Here is a 13,291-nt window from a genome sequence, read left to right on the forward strand (position 1 = left end):
GACACAGGTAAGAGTCTGAAAAAGGTCCGAGTGACCAGACCGTGATGAAGAAGAGGGAGCTGATGTGTGAAATAAACAGGGGCGCATTTCAGCAAAATATGGATGCAACAGAAAGAGAGAATGCATGGAAAGAAGGAAGAACTGGAGTGAATGTTTAACTGCTAATCTGCCTCTGACTTCCACAGGACTGTAAAATTTCAGTGCAACTGAAACATCTTCTATTCTTGTTATTCACAACGTTGTGACTGGTGCTACTCATTCTATGATACTGACAGTAAGCATTGTTAAAGTCAATAGTTCTGGCTTGTGTTAGGTGCATGCCATTGTTGTGCGATATATATTTGATGCACTTAAAGAAAGCTCCAGTACTAAATCATGATCACGGGGCGCTCTGTCTCAAGAACAGGATTTGGGCTCAAATTTTTAAAGCTTTTTGGAAAGTAATTCTCGCTATGCTTTTTTTTTTTTGCCATGCCCCCTTGGAACACCCAGCCCTCACCTTTTTGATTATTATTGTTATTTATTATTTATCCAATTTATTAAGTGCACTACCACCTAACAGGCATCTTGGCGCTAGTAATTCTGAAACCATGACAATACAGGAGGGAGTTGAAGCGCAGGCTAGCTCATAGGGAACAGCCAGGTTTTAAGGTTCTTTCTGAACGCAGATCCCTCTTAAAGCACTAAGAATGGGGGAGGGGGGTGGCAGAGATCACTTAAAATTCTAAAAATACGTCTGTGGAAGAAGCCTTTACTTGTACATTTCTGGCTGGGCTCTATGTTGAGCAGGGTGCATGCAGCTGGGGGGCAGCAAAGGCAGTGACTGCACACTGGCATCACCAGGTCTCTGCGAGGCATTATATTACGGTTGGTAACTTTAGAAAAACAAGGAGCACCCACGCCAGTCAGTTACCTGTTTTTAGTTAATTATGGGGCAATTACTCTTCATTTCCAAGTTTCCTTCTACCACCAATATTACAGCATAGCCTGCTTGCACATGGAAAGGGTAGTCAACAGTAGAGACAGCGAGTGTGGTTGCAAAAGCCAATGAGAAACAGGACGGTGAAAAGATCCCCTACCTACACATTGTAAAAAAAAGATCAGTATGTGGGTCTGTGTGATAAATATCTATTGGGCCGAGTCCTGACATGGGGCAACTTCAGAGTTTTCAACTTGATCAGTGGTCTCTCATGTGATTGTGGGGAATACTGTTTTGATATTCATACCGTAAACACAAAACGAAATTTCCCTAAAAGGAAATAAAATAAAACTGACGATTTTAACGCCGCACCACTTCTCTGCTTGCGATAAAGGATTACTGAAGCATGCCACACCACGTGTCATGCAAACATCATACTAGGGGCAAACTTAAATAACTTCACACATTTTGTGTCAGACAAGTAGTGAACTATGAATAGGCATGGGAACGATTACTGCACCCTGATGCCAAATATATCGCTTTGCTGATAGTATTTTAGAAACAACCCCAGGCAAGAAGCGGGATATTCTGTCCAGTGAAGCAAACACAAAAAATAGGTCCCGGCACAAGACAATACACCCTAGAGGTAGGTAGGGGGGGTGGGGGGGGGGGGTGGGCGGGGGGGTGGGGGGTGTGTGTGTGTGTGTGTGTGTCAGTGTCAGTGTCAGTGTCAAACAAACAAACAAACAAAATCTGCTACCTGGCAATGTGGGACAGGAGACGTGCACGGTCACATGGGGGAATCTCCTGCGCATGCACATCCCCTGTCTCACATGTGCCCCATTCCCGGCAAACCCACAACAAGAGGTCTCTCGCTGGTGCAGCGCTTCGCGCTGCTAACACCAGCGAGACCTAAAAAGGAATGTGTCCTCATGTAATGCAACTGGTGCTATGTAATTCGCTCTGATACCCGATTCGGGTCAAGTTCGCGCTATATAAAACTCTGTAAAATCAAAAATATATATATTTTTTTAAATCTAGAAAGTCAGATTAGAAATCTGTTTTCCTTTTAAGGGCAATCAAGTTTATTTTTAAATCTATATCCCTAAAAAACATTATATAATTTCTAATATTAAAAAGTCTTTTCTCCTAATGGAAATTAAATGTTAATGTTTATGATCAAAGCATGTATTTTCAACATGCGCTTTTTAATCTGTGTGTAATTTTTAGCCCCTTGTAGCTTCAGAGCCGTGTGGGTGCAATACAGATTCCATATGCTTTTCTCATCTGTTTCTGGCAGTCTGCTGTAAATCGTGTAGACAATTTGTCCCCAAATGGCGCTAATCGCCCGGGACACCGACCTTTATTCCTTACAAACTTGCCACAGACAGTCTCAAAGCTCTCCATGCAGTGCCCCTTGACTGCTCTTGATGTTCTGTTCGCTCGGTAAAAAGACAACGATTCGAACAGCTAAACATGTCAAGGCTGACTCTGGAACTACCGGGCATGTTTTTGCCAAGGGCAACTGTCTGGCTTCTCAGGAGAGGAGCAGTAACTCATTTACCTGGCCACACACACACACACGGAGCCAGACACACATAAACACAGAGCCAGATACACACATACATTCACACACAGAGCCAGACACACACACACACACACACACACACACACACACAAACACACACACACACTCACTCAAACGCAGTAGCTAATGTAGTGTAGTTTGCCGAATGTTTGGTACCGTCCTGCGAATTTAGGCACAATCAGCTCTTAAAGTTCCCTGATACTGCGTCCACTGTATTGTATCACTATACAAAAAAACCCACTGTGCACACTCTCTCTCCCTTGCCTGACCTTTTTATTGCATTCATTTCGCTATCTAAGTGCCCTCACCCCCACAGTTACCAATCATATCCCTATCATAGTTGAAATAATTTTATTTTAGATAAAGGCATGGGTAAACAAAAACAAACAAAATGGAAAAATTGTATAATAACTAAACATTTTACAAAGGGTAACATGTTTGTCCCCAAATCTATATTTTTGAACTAGACAGTAGTTAGGGGCATCTGTAGAGTGCAACGTCAAGTGCTATTTTCTAACTCATCAGTGTTCCGTTTAGTGCAAAAATACCAATCTGGCCACAGTGCGCTTTATAAATGCCATAAATGCATAATATAATACAAATAGTGACTTCTGGTGTGGCACCAGTCCTGCCCGAATTAGAATCTGCTGCAGGTGTGGTTACCAGCTGTGTTTTTATTTATTTATGTATGTTGTTTTTTTTTGGGTGGGGGAGGGTTATTTGCAATATAAGCCTTTACTCTCATGTGTAATAATTTTAAATGCGTCAGTTCCACAGGGCAGGCCCTCGCAGTGACGTTGGGGCACGTGCATCCACGTCTCGGAAGGGCACCTGCTCTTCAGCCTCTGCACATCATGTTGGAATTTTTTTATTTTTTATTTATTTTACCATATTTGTAGAGCGCACAGCTACTCAGAAGAGTGTCCCGGTGCTAGCGGAAACAAAGCGATAAAGGGAGGCACGCGTACGGAGCTGAGCCAGAATTACTGCTGAAACAGCCATGTCTTCAGTAATTTCCTGAAGTGCAGAATGTCTGGCGCTTGTCTGATTGCTATAGGGAGTTCATTCCAAAGGTGAGCAACCCGGACTTGAAAGGAGCGCCCTCCTAAGCGGGCGCGATCGAATTTAGGCACACTCATCCGATGTTGGTGAGATGATCTGAGGGCTCTACCAGCTGTGTAGTAGCTCACTTCTCCTAATATAGGTGGCCCCAATACCATGTAAGGCCTTAAAGGCGATGGACAGGGCTTTGAACTGGATTCTGCGGCGGATGGGGAGCCAGTGTAGCTTCTTGAGGTGGGGCGCGATGTGGACTCTGGGTCCCAAAATAAGGATGGCTCTGGCGGCCGTATTCTGCACGACCTGGAGTTAACTGAGGAGGCTTCTGGGAGACCCAGATAGAGGACATTAGCGTAGTCCAGCCTGGAGGTGATAAGGGCCTGGACCACTGTCCTTCTGTGGGAGAGGGACAGAAGGGGAAGAAATTTCCAGAGCATTTTCAGGGTTCCGTAACAAGTACCGACCACTGATCGAACTTGGGTCTTCATGTTCAGGGAGTTGTCCAGTTTAACCCCTAAGTTTTTGGCTACTCCCACAGAGGTCTGCGGGGGGGACACATCAGGCGGCCACCACTCTTCTCCACACTTCCTGGTCCGAAGCTCCGAAAAGAATTACTTCTGATTTAGCGGAGATACACTGAAGCTGATTGTGACTAAACTAGGAAAAGACCTGTCTTAAACAGTTCCTGATTTTGTCGCCATCCAGAGCCTCCTCCTTTTTACAGGTGAACAGTAGCTGGGTGTCGTCCGCGTAAGATATAATCATGGCTCCAGCCGCTTCAGCCAAAAGGGCAAGGGGAGCCATGTAAAGATTAAACAATAATTGGGCTCAAAATAGAACCCTGAGGAACACCCACCTCCGTCGGAGGCATGAGGGAGGAGAAAGGTGGGTTCCAGACTTCCTGCCTTCGGTCTTCTAAAAACGAAGAGAACCACTTCAACACCGTGCCCCCTACCCCACAGTCTCTCAGTCTCTGTAGGAGTCTCTCATGGGGCACGGTGTCGAACGCTGCAGATAGATCCAGCAATATTAGAGCCGCTCTCCCGCCTGAGTCAAGGGTCATTTTGATAGATTCCGATATTTCAAGGAGAGCTGATTCGGTGCTAAAATTAGCACGGAATCCTGATTGACTCGAGTGGAGACAGTTGTTCGACTCCATAAATTCAGTAGTGACAGAGTTCACGTAATTTTCAATGACCTTAGCAATGGAAGGCAGGAGCGAAATGGGTCTATAATTAGACACTATTAGAGGATCTGCTGTAGGCTTCTTTAACAGTGGCAGGATTTTGGCTTGTTTCCAAATGGCTGGAACCTGGCCACTCCTCCGAGATAAGTTCAATACAGTATTGACCTCGGCATTAATCACCTCAGCCACCGATGCCAATATTTTAGCAGGGCAAGAATCTGATGGTGAGCCAGATTTTAAATTCTTCATGATTTTAAGAGATTGTGCTAGCGTAATCGAGGGGAATTGGAGAAAGGTGGCATTAGATAGTGGATTGGCATGTGCAGGTTGTATGTTGGTCAGTGTATTGAAGGAAGGGTTGAGGGATGTCTGTATATAGACTATTTTCCTGTGGAAGAAATCTGCCTGTGGAAGAAATCTGCTATTTTGTGTGTCCAGGCTTTAGAGGCTTCGCATTTGGAGGCTGCTGCTGGGGGTGAAGTAAAGTGTTTTACAATTTGACATATTTCCTTACTTTTATTGGCTGATATCTCAATCTTTGCTTCAAAGAACTGTTTCTTTTCCTCCAGAATTTTCTGATGGTACATTTTTAGTTCTTTTTTTGTAAAGAGATTTACTATCATTACTAAAGTTTTTCCTCCACACCCTTTCCAACTGTTTACAGACACTTTTGTACTTGCGCAGGGTTTCATTAAACCATGGTGCAGAGCGATGTATAGTCCGTTGGGACCGTAGGGTCTCGGGTGCTACGGTCTCCACACCCTGTTTTATCCAATTTTCCAAGTTGGGGGCATCCAGCTCTAATTTATTACTGCTAACGAGGGGATGCACCTGCAGGGCAGAGCTGAGGGCCTCTGGGGTTAGCTTGTGGAGAGCTTTAAATTTGAGAATGGGGGGTTTTGAGACGGTGTGTGCTGGGTTCCTGATTTTAGCCATTGTGATTTTTAGCAGGAAATGGTCAGTCCAAACAAGAGGGGTGGGCTCCTCAGCTTGACACTGGGTGTTGAGAAGATTTGGTCTAATGTGTATCCCTTCTCATGAGTAGGTCTATTTCTGAGGGGTAGCAAGTTCAGAGAGTTATGGGTCTCACCTAGTGTAATGCTCTCCGCACTCTCTAGCTTGTCCATATGGACATTAAAGTCTCCTAGGACCAAAAATTGGTTATATCTTAGGGCAAGTGGTGCTATAGTATTGGTAATTCCTTTTAAGAAAGGTCCTGAGTGGCCTGGTGGTCTGTATAAGAGAACACCCGCCAGAGATTGGTGGGCGGATAATGTGCAGTAAAAGCAAAGGCTCTCTGTACTGGAATAAACATGTGTTTGTACCACTCTCCCTAGGTGGCATCAGAAGTGAGGACCGATCGTCTCGTCGGATTCTGACTGGCAGCGCTGCCCAGCACGTGTCTGAGGTAAGCGATGATGCCCAAACTCACGAAGTGTGTAAATAAAACCAACGCCTGCTGTTTAATTCGACTAATCTTACGTAATTGCATCAAAAGTCGTAACTTGATTCCCCGTTGCATGTAGCATCTAGTGGGAGTAGTACCTGTGCTAATTTTCATGTATTTGTTATAAACGCATCAGTCCTCATTGTAACAGCACTTTACATTTTTTTGTTGATTGATGGCTGGCCACTTGCCATGGGTGGGAAGCAATAGTGGGCACGGATCGTGTCCTCCGAGTGTGTTCTCTCACAGTGCTGATTGATACTCTTATTTTTTCTTGCCATGTTGTTTTTTTACAGGACAAGATAGAGAAAGAGTCAGATTTACGATACTGCCTTATCGGAATTATATCATTTTGGGGCAAAACTATTTTTCAAAAACTGCATACCTGCCAACCATCAGAAGGCGTAGGAACATTTTCTATTGGTTTTGTCATCGTTTCCCACTGCGTGTTCTCTTTTGCGATATTTATGTAGCGCTAGTAGCCGGGAGCTTCTAGGCACTGGTGATCTGTGGTTTACCTGCGCGTAACATTCTCGCTGCACACTGAAGTCTCCAACATTCTAGCCTAGTGTCTGTGTTTGCCGATCCCTTGACAGCCTGCTGACTCTATGGTCTAAGATCATAGAGATGTCAGCTAACAAGACCCAGGTAACCATCTCCCAGCTCTGCCCATGCTTTTCAGTGTCGCCCTGGGTCATTATTCATTGTTAAGCTGCGCCTCTTTGCATCTGTGCCCCCTGAAAAGTCGATGCCCCTCCTACCTCACTCGTGGCTGTTCTTTGGAAGATTTTCACAAGGCTGAGCGTGGCTTTTATCTCCTTACTGTTTATCTCCTACAAGAGCAGCACTATGGGTCATGAAAAGTCGGACGGGCTCAGGTTGACTTGCTGCTGGCGTAAAAGTTTTCTTATCTTCTTTATGGGGCCATCTCTCGCCCCATAAAGAAGATAAGAAACCTTTTACCACAGCAGTAAGTCAAGGAGACCAGTCTGAAAAGGACGGGGCTAAAAGAGAAAGAAGAAAGTCACTAGGACCTCTTCTCCAATGCCTGGCCACCATTTAGGAAGCCAGCCAATGGAGAAGAGGGGCGGGGCTTAACCCTCGTTAGTGAAGTACACCTAAAAACATAAAATCTCGTGAGCTCGACTGCGCATGTGCGCAGTACGCCACGCGAAACCTAAAAATGTATATGGTTTGTGACGTAATCTTCCCAACCCAAATATGTTGTGTGGGTTAGTATGTGTAAAGTATTTCCTTTTACATTTTATAATTCTACGCCTTGCATTTTTCCTGTTTTTTTTAATTCCGATGTTCGTTCGTGTTTTTAGGTCTCGGCCTGCGAAAAACTGCGCACATGCGCAGTCGAGCTGGCAAGATTTAATGATTTAGGGTATTTTCTACTAGCGAGGTTATGCCCCACCCCTCTTCTCCATTGGCTGGTGTCACCGTTCATGCAAAACTGTGGCCAGCCATTGGAGAAGAGGTCCTAGTGACGTACTTCTTTCTCTCTAAGCCCCGTCCTTTTCAGACTGGGTTACTTGACTTACTGCTGGCGTAAAAGATGGCCCCATAAAGAAGATAAGGAACCTTTTACCCCAGCAGGAAGTCTGGGTACCCAGTCTGAAAGAGATGGGACTGTGAAGAGTAATTTCTTTTATTTTAGTATGATTGCGGCATTACTTTTAAAATGTCACAAGTAAAGCGCGGGTGCCGCGATCATACTAAAATGAAAGAAATAGAAAAACATCTATTTCTTTCATTTTGGTATAATCGCGGCACACGCGCTTTACTTGTAACATTTTAAAAGTAAAGCCAGGGTGCAGCGATTATACTAAAATGAAATAAATAGATGTTTTTTCTATTTCTTGCATTTTGGTATAATCGCGGCACCCGCGCATTACTTTCAAAATGTTACAAGTAAAGCGCGGGTGCTGCGATTATACCAAAATGAAAGAAATAGAAAAAACATCTATTTCTTTAATTTTAGTATAATCGCGGCACCCACGCTGAAAGTAATGCGAGGGTGCCGCTATTATACCAAAATTACTTCCTGTCGACAGCCTGTGTTATGCCACGCTCACGCTGCCTTTCAGGAGCACAGCAGTGGGTGGGTGATCGCTGTCTGGTAGCATACATCGTGTGTGTTTGCCGGGGCGTCAGATGTCACACGGGGTTCCTAGCAAAGCATCTTCGGCGGATGCAAAGCCGACGTGTTTGCAGGAGCAGCGCGTTCTACGTGGTGCACAGCCCATGTGTTGGAAGCAACTCCCCATCCCACAGTGGGGCTGCAGGCACTCCCTGGGGGCTGCATCCGCCTGGCAGCACCTTAGCAGGGCAAGCCTGCGCACTGTGCGATCCTTGGTTGTGCAGAGGCACCTCTCCGTCTACCGCCGTGGGGCTGCAGGCAGGCCCTGGGGGTAGAGTCCAGCCGGGCGCCACCTTCGGAATGGACGGTCACCTTCGCAGATGCAGGCCTCCCTCTCACGCCCAGCGGGACTGCAGACAGTCCTAGCAGTGCAAGGCTGCTATTGGCACAGCGCCGGCCGGCTGCCACCTGGCCGCTCAGAGCCGCTTCCTCTAATCCCCGGGCCCACTTTTCCCATGCTGCTGCTGTGCGATGGGGCTCGGGCCAGCACTGTCGCGGGCCGCACTTGTGGGGGTGTTGCGGCTGCGCTACAGGCCGCATCGGTGTGTCCGGGCGAAGCACAGGTGTGGGCACCTGGGGTATACCTGCACACACCTGACGTCGGAGAATGACAGCTTTTCTAACCAGGGTGTGACACTTTATGTCTCAGCCAGGTGCTTTAAGTGTGATTTCCATGACAGCGGCGGCCTCTGCTCTTCTGCGCTGCTTCTCCAGGTGAGAATCTATTTCCCGGGATCCCATAACATGGCAATAACGGGCTGTCTACCCTCCCGAAGCTTGCTAAATAAAGTGCTAACAATTCGGTACTTGTTTCATAGCACAAGGCGCTGTAAGAATTGAGGCCAGCGGTAGGGAAGTTATGAGGTGATCAAACTCTGGCATGCGAGACTCCTTTGAGATCTGATCGGATCTACAAAAGACACTTATTAAAGGGTCCCGGTCGGATATAGCTGTGCAGGCTTAGCAGCCTGTTGGCAGCAGGGCATTGCTCTCTAACGAGCTTATGTGTTTGTTGGAAAACGAGGCAGCATCTGTGAGGCCTGCACAAATAACATGACACATTTGTCCTTCACTGGGAACCAAGCACCCTAGGGCAGCGCCTGACTCTCTGAGGGTAGCATTGCAGAGCAGTCTCAAGGGAGGTGGTGTGGGCTAGTAATCGCCATTTGCAGGTGCGCAAAAATAACACTCAATAATTGATTGTCCAGTCTGTACTTTGCTTTATAAAAGTAAGAGTACATTTATTAAACACACACACCCCTCAATACTATACACCAATTTACAAATATACATAAGCTGTTGGAATTACTTTGTGACATTGCATAACATCTCCACCCCTCCCGCAGGGGGTGTGGGGTGTAGTACCACCATTCCCATGTATGCACATTATCTTGCCCCCAATGCAATTAGTTGAACCTATCCTGGAGCGAGGGTCCTGCGCACTGGCACCATCCCAGTGGCGTCCCCCTCCCATTACCTCAACAAGCATTAAACAGGGATACACCTGCCTTGGTGACACATGACCCTGACCAAGCATCTCCTACTGACCCTAAAGTATACACCTCTACATCTTAACGGCTAACAGTCTGGGGTCTTCACCTAAGCGCAGCAGCAAGACTACATGTTTACGCACACTTTAGAATGACAGTACTCAGCACATTTGGATATCAATAAAAATGCATTGCAATTACAGCCCTTAAAGGCATCACAGATGATCACAGGATTAAGTTGTAAATACCGTCAGACACCCTAGCAGGAGTGTCTAGCCACTTAAATCCACTTTGCTTGTGACATCACCTTGTACCAGTACTTCACGTTGAACATCAGTCCCTCTAAAAGAAATAACCATTAATAAATGCATTTCAGTGCAATTATGTCATTTCACCTCCAGGGGATGCCCTTCTCGAGACATCTCCAACTCCGCCCTTCAATCATTGATGCACTTCCCAATGAACCCCCAGCTGTAGAACAAAAGTTCCAGCCTAGGAGGTGATGCAATCTTCGCTGAGAGTTGAGGGGTTATTCTTTTTAAATCCTCAAGAAACTTAGGGTGGGACTTAGCTTTGTGCTGGGGGCGAGACTGCGCTGCTCCAGCAGCTCCCCCCAGCACCTTTTCACACTCAAGGGTGACCCCTCTCCTCTGGGGGCCACCAAAAAGCCAAAAACAATCCATTCCTCATGCCTTGCAAGGCATCATGGGGCGCTTAAAGCTCCTGCCGCTTTCTGGGGCCTCGGTGGGGGGCCCGGTCCCACCCGGACCCCCGGGTAAGGGTATGCGATGTGGGGAGCCCTCACCCGGCCGCTCCGTGCTTTGGTCGGGGGCCCGGTCCCACCTGGGCCCCTGGCTCCTCCTTCCTTGTCCGGGGCCCCGGTCCCAGCCGGGACCCCCGCAGGCTCTCCACATTGGAGGGCAGTCCCCGGGACCTGACCCACCCCGGGGACCTTTTCTGGACCGGTGGCGGAGCCTCACTCGCTTAGCCATCAGGGGGCCACAAGTTCAAAGGTCGCTCGTCTTCTGGGGGCCATATCTCAGCCACTGGAGGTCCGATCTGCCCCATTTTCGCGTCTTCTTGCTCCTGGCGGTGCCCTCCAGCCACTGGGAGCACTCTCCTTTCCCCTCCGGGTCTCCAAGAGGGTGCATTCTGCAGGGAGCGGTCTGCACTGGCTCCCTGCGCCAGCCTTTTGCCTGGCTCTCCCCCTGCGCCTCTCTTCTCCCTGTGCAGAGGCCTCTTCTTCTGCGCACCGGTCCTGGGCTCTTCTTCTGGCGCTGTTAGTGCCCTGGGGAGCAGTCAGGGGGTCTCCCCTTCCAACTGCCCATTGCACCAGGTTCCAGCACCTTTCGCCTCCGCAGACCACACCCCAGAGAGAGCTTCTCTTCCTGTGCAAGTACTTTTTAAAAGTTGAGTAGGGGGCTGGCAGGAAGTCTCTGTGTGTCCTATCAAACAGCGACACATCACTTCTCTGCCCCTGCTCCCTCCTCCTTGTCCAGCCTCTGGGTTGTTCAAACATGGCGTCGTCCAGTGTCTCTGGCCACATGGCCTCTGAAACCCAACTCCTTCCCCCCTCACTGCCTTCACATGAGGCAACCTGGTGCCTGGCACCCACCGACAGCAGTTAATGGATTGGCTTTTAGCTCCACCTATCTTTTCTCCTTGAAGGGAAGATCTTCGCTCTGGGAGGAAAGGTCATTAATCTAACCTGCCATGGCCAGACCCCAGCCAGGGACTCAGAGAAATTTGACATTTCTGGATGACCCAAAAGCAGTACAAATATGACTTTGGACTTAGCAGAATACTCATTTTCACATCTGCTACACTGTACATTAGTGCATGTCTGGAATCTGTAGGCTTTGTGGAAGTTATTTTAGCCATGGGCCCCACATCCCCATAGGGAAATAATGAAGTAAAACACAGTAAGACACACTGACTTTCCCTGCCATGTTCCTTTCCAGTGTATAAAGCCTATTCCATGTCACCACCCAATTCTGCATAAGCCGGCCACGCCATTCACTCTGTAGCTGCTCCTGGACTGCGCACGCTAGGAATCTCCCCTGCGCAGCCCCTACACGTGTGCACACGCATGTACACCTGTGTCTGCATTTAACCAGCACGGTGCCCCATACTCCAGCTGCTGCGCAGCGGCCTAGACAAGCCAGGGGGACACCAGTAAAATCTCCATGCAGTCTGCTTCATTATGAGTTCACTGTGGGTGAGTCCCAGATAATGAGGCTCCCCCACAGTAAAAGCTCAACAATTAGGTGCTCAAAAAGCGAAAAATCCGGGCGGCCCATAGTGTCAGAACCACCTTCTAACAGTGTTGTATTCAACTTTGTGATTGCTCTCAGTTACATTGTGTTCCTCGTCGCCGACTAAATTGTGTTCCTCGTCGCCGTCTGCACACCGTGTAGCTCTCACATCGTGTTAGTCTGTTTGTTTCAGGCTGAACACGCTTCTCATGTTTATCCACTGCAAAGATCAAATTTCCCCTTTTGGTCTGTGCAATGTGCCAACTTGTTCCTCATTCCCTCCACTTTGGAGACGTAAAGCAAGGGAAGAACCAGACAACGAAAGTACCCCCAACTTTTAACAATATCCCAAAATGACGGCGAGTAAAAACGCACCTCAGCCCTTCTCTGCACCCGTCCACCCTGGCTGGATTATCAACCCCCCCCCCTATCCCCCTCCCATTGCTATTCCCCTCCCCTCCCCTCCCCTTTTCCCTCCCCCCCCAGCTCCATCGTGCTAACCTTTAATCAGTGGTGTTTGTGAGCATCTCCGATTAAAGTCAAAGAAGTCCTCAACCACCGGTTGAATGTTTTTCGCCCCTGCTTACGCTGTTAGTGAGTGGGTGGGGGCACTATGGACGTCTGAAGTTGTTTTAAACTGGTGGCACAGATATAACGAGGCTGGGGAGTGTTGAGCAGGGATCCAGTCCCTGCGTCGCTCCTTTGAAATAGTTTGCCTCTCCAGGCATCGCTTGTATATATCGGAAGAGATCGGTTGTTGTTTATCCTGGCTAAGTGAACGTGATATCTGCCCGCAAGAGGCAGCGTGCTTTCATTTGTTTGCAAAAAATGCACTGCCGTGTGTTGGTAATAAATAAGTGCAACAGGAAGCGTTCTGTGTCTAGGTGTAGTAGCCTGGGCTGAGGTGCTGGTGGGCTGCGTCCTTCGCGCCTAGAGTGAATTAGGTGCTTATTAGACGCACAGCGACCCTTCCAGCGCCGACCTGCATCTGAGGCATGATCAAGTAGGGTCAGGCATAAAGGGAACGTGAGCTTTGTGGGAGTCCATAAGAGGAAATGGTGAATAAACTGCTCGCTGCCGTCTATTAGCGGTTTGTAAGTGATCTTGGAGGGGAGTCTGTCTGGACCGTTTTGTATGAGGGCTGTGGTAACACTGATATATGGTGTTTAGTGTGCAGGCTCGTGGTAGCACGGTGTGGCGA

The 13,291-nt window shown here is 47.9% G+C and overlaps 1 protein-coding gene across 10 annotated transcripts in view; it reads left to right on the forward strand.

Moving 5' to 3' along the window:
- Positions 1 to 13,291, forward strand: part of MED25 (mediator complex subunit 25) — a 260,000-nt gene that overhangs the window by 47,228 nt on the left and 199,481 nt on the right. For all 10 annotated transcript variants that reach the window (XM_078655193.1, XM_078655183.1, XM_078655190.1 and 7 more), the window contains one exon: positions 6,090 to 6,160. The gene's annotated coding sequence lies outside the window, so the exon portion shown is untranslated. The remainder of the gene's footprint in view (positions 1 to 6,089; positions 6,161 to 13,291) is intronic.

This window comes from Lissotriton helveticus, chromosome 7 (assembly GCF_964261635.1).
Source record: "Lissotriton helveticus chromosome 7, aLisHel1.1, whole genome shotgun sequence".
NCBI classification, from domain to species: Eukaryota; Metazoa; Chordata; class Amphibia; order Caudata; family Salamandridae; genus Lissotriton; species Lissotriton helveticus.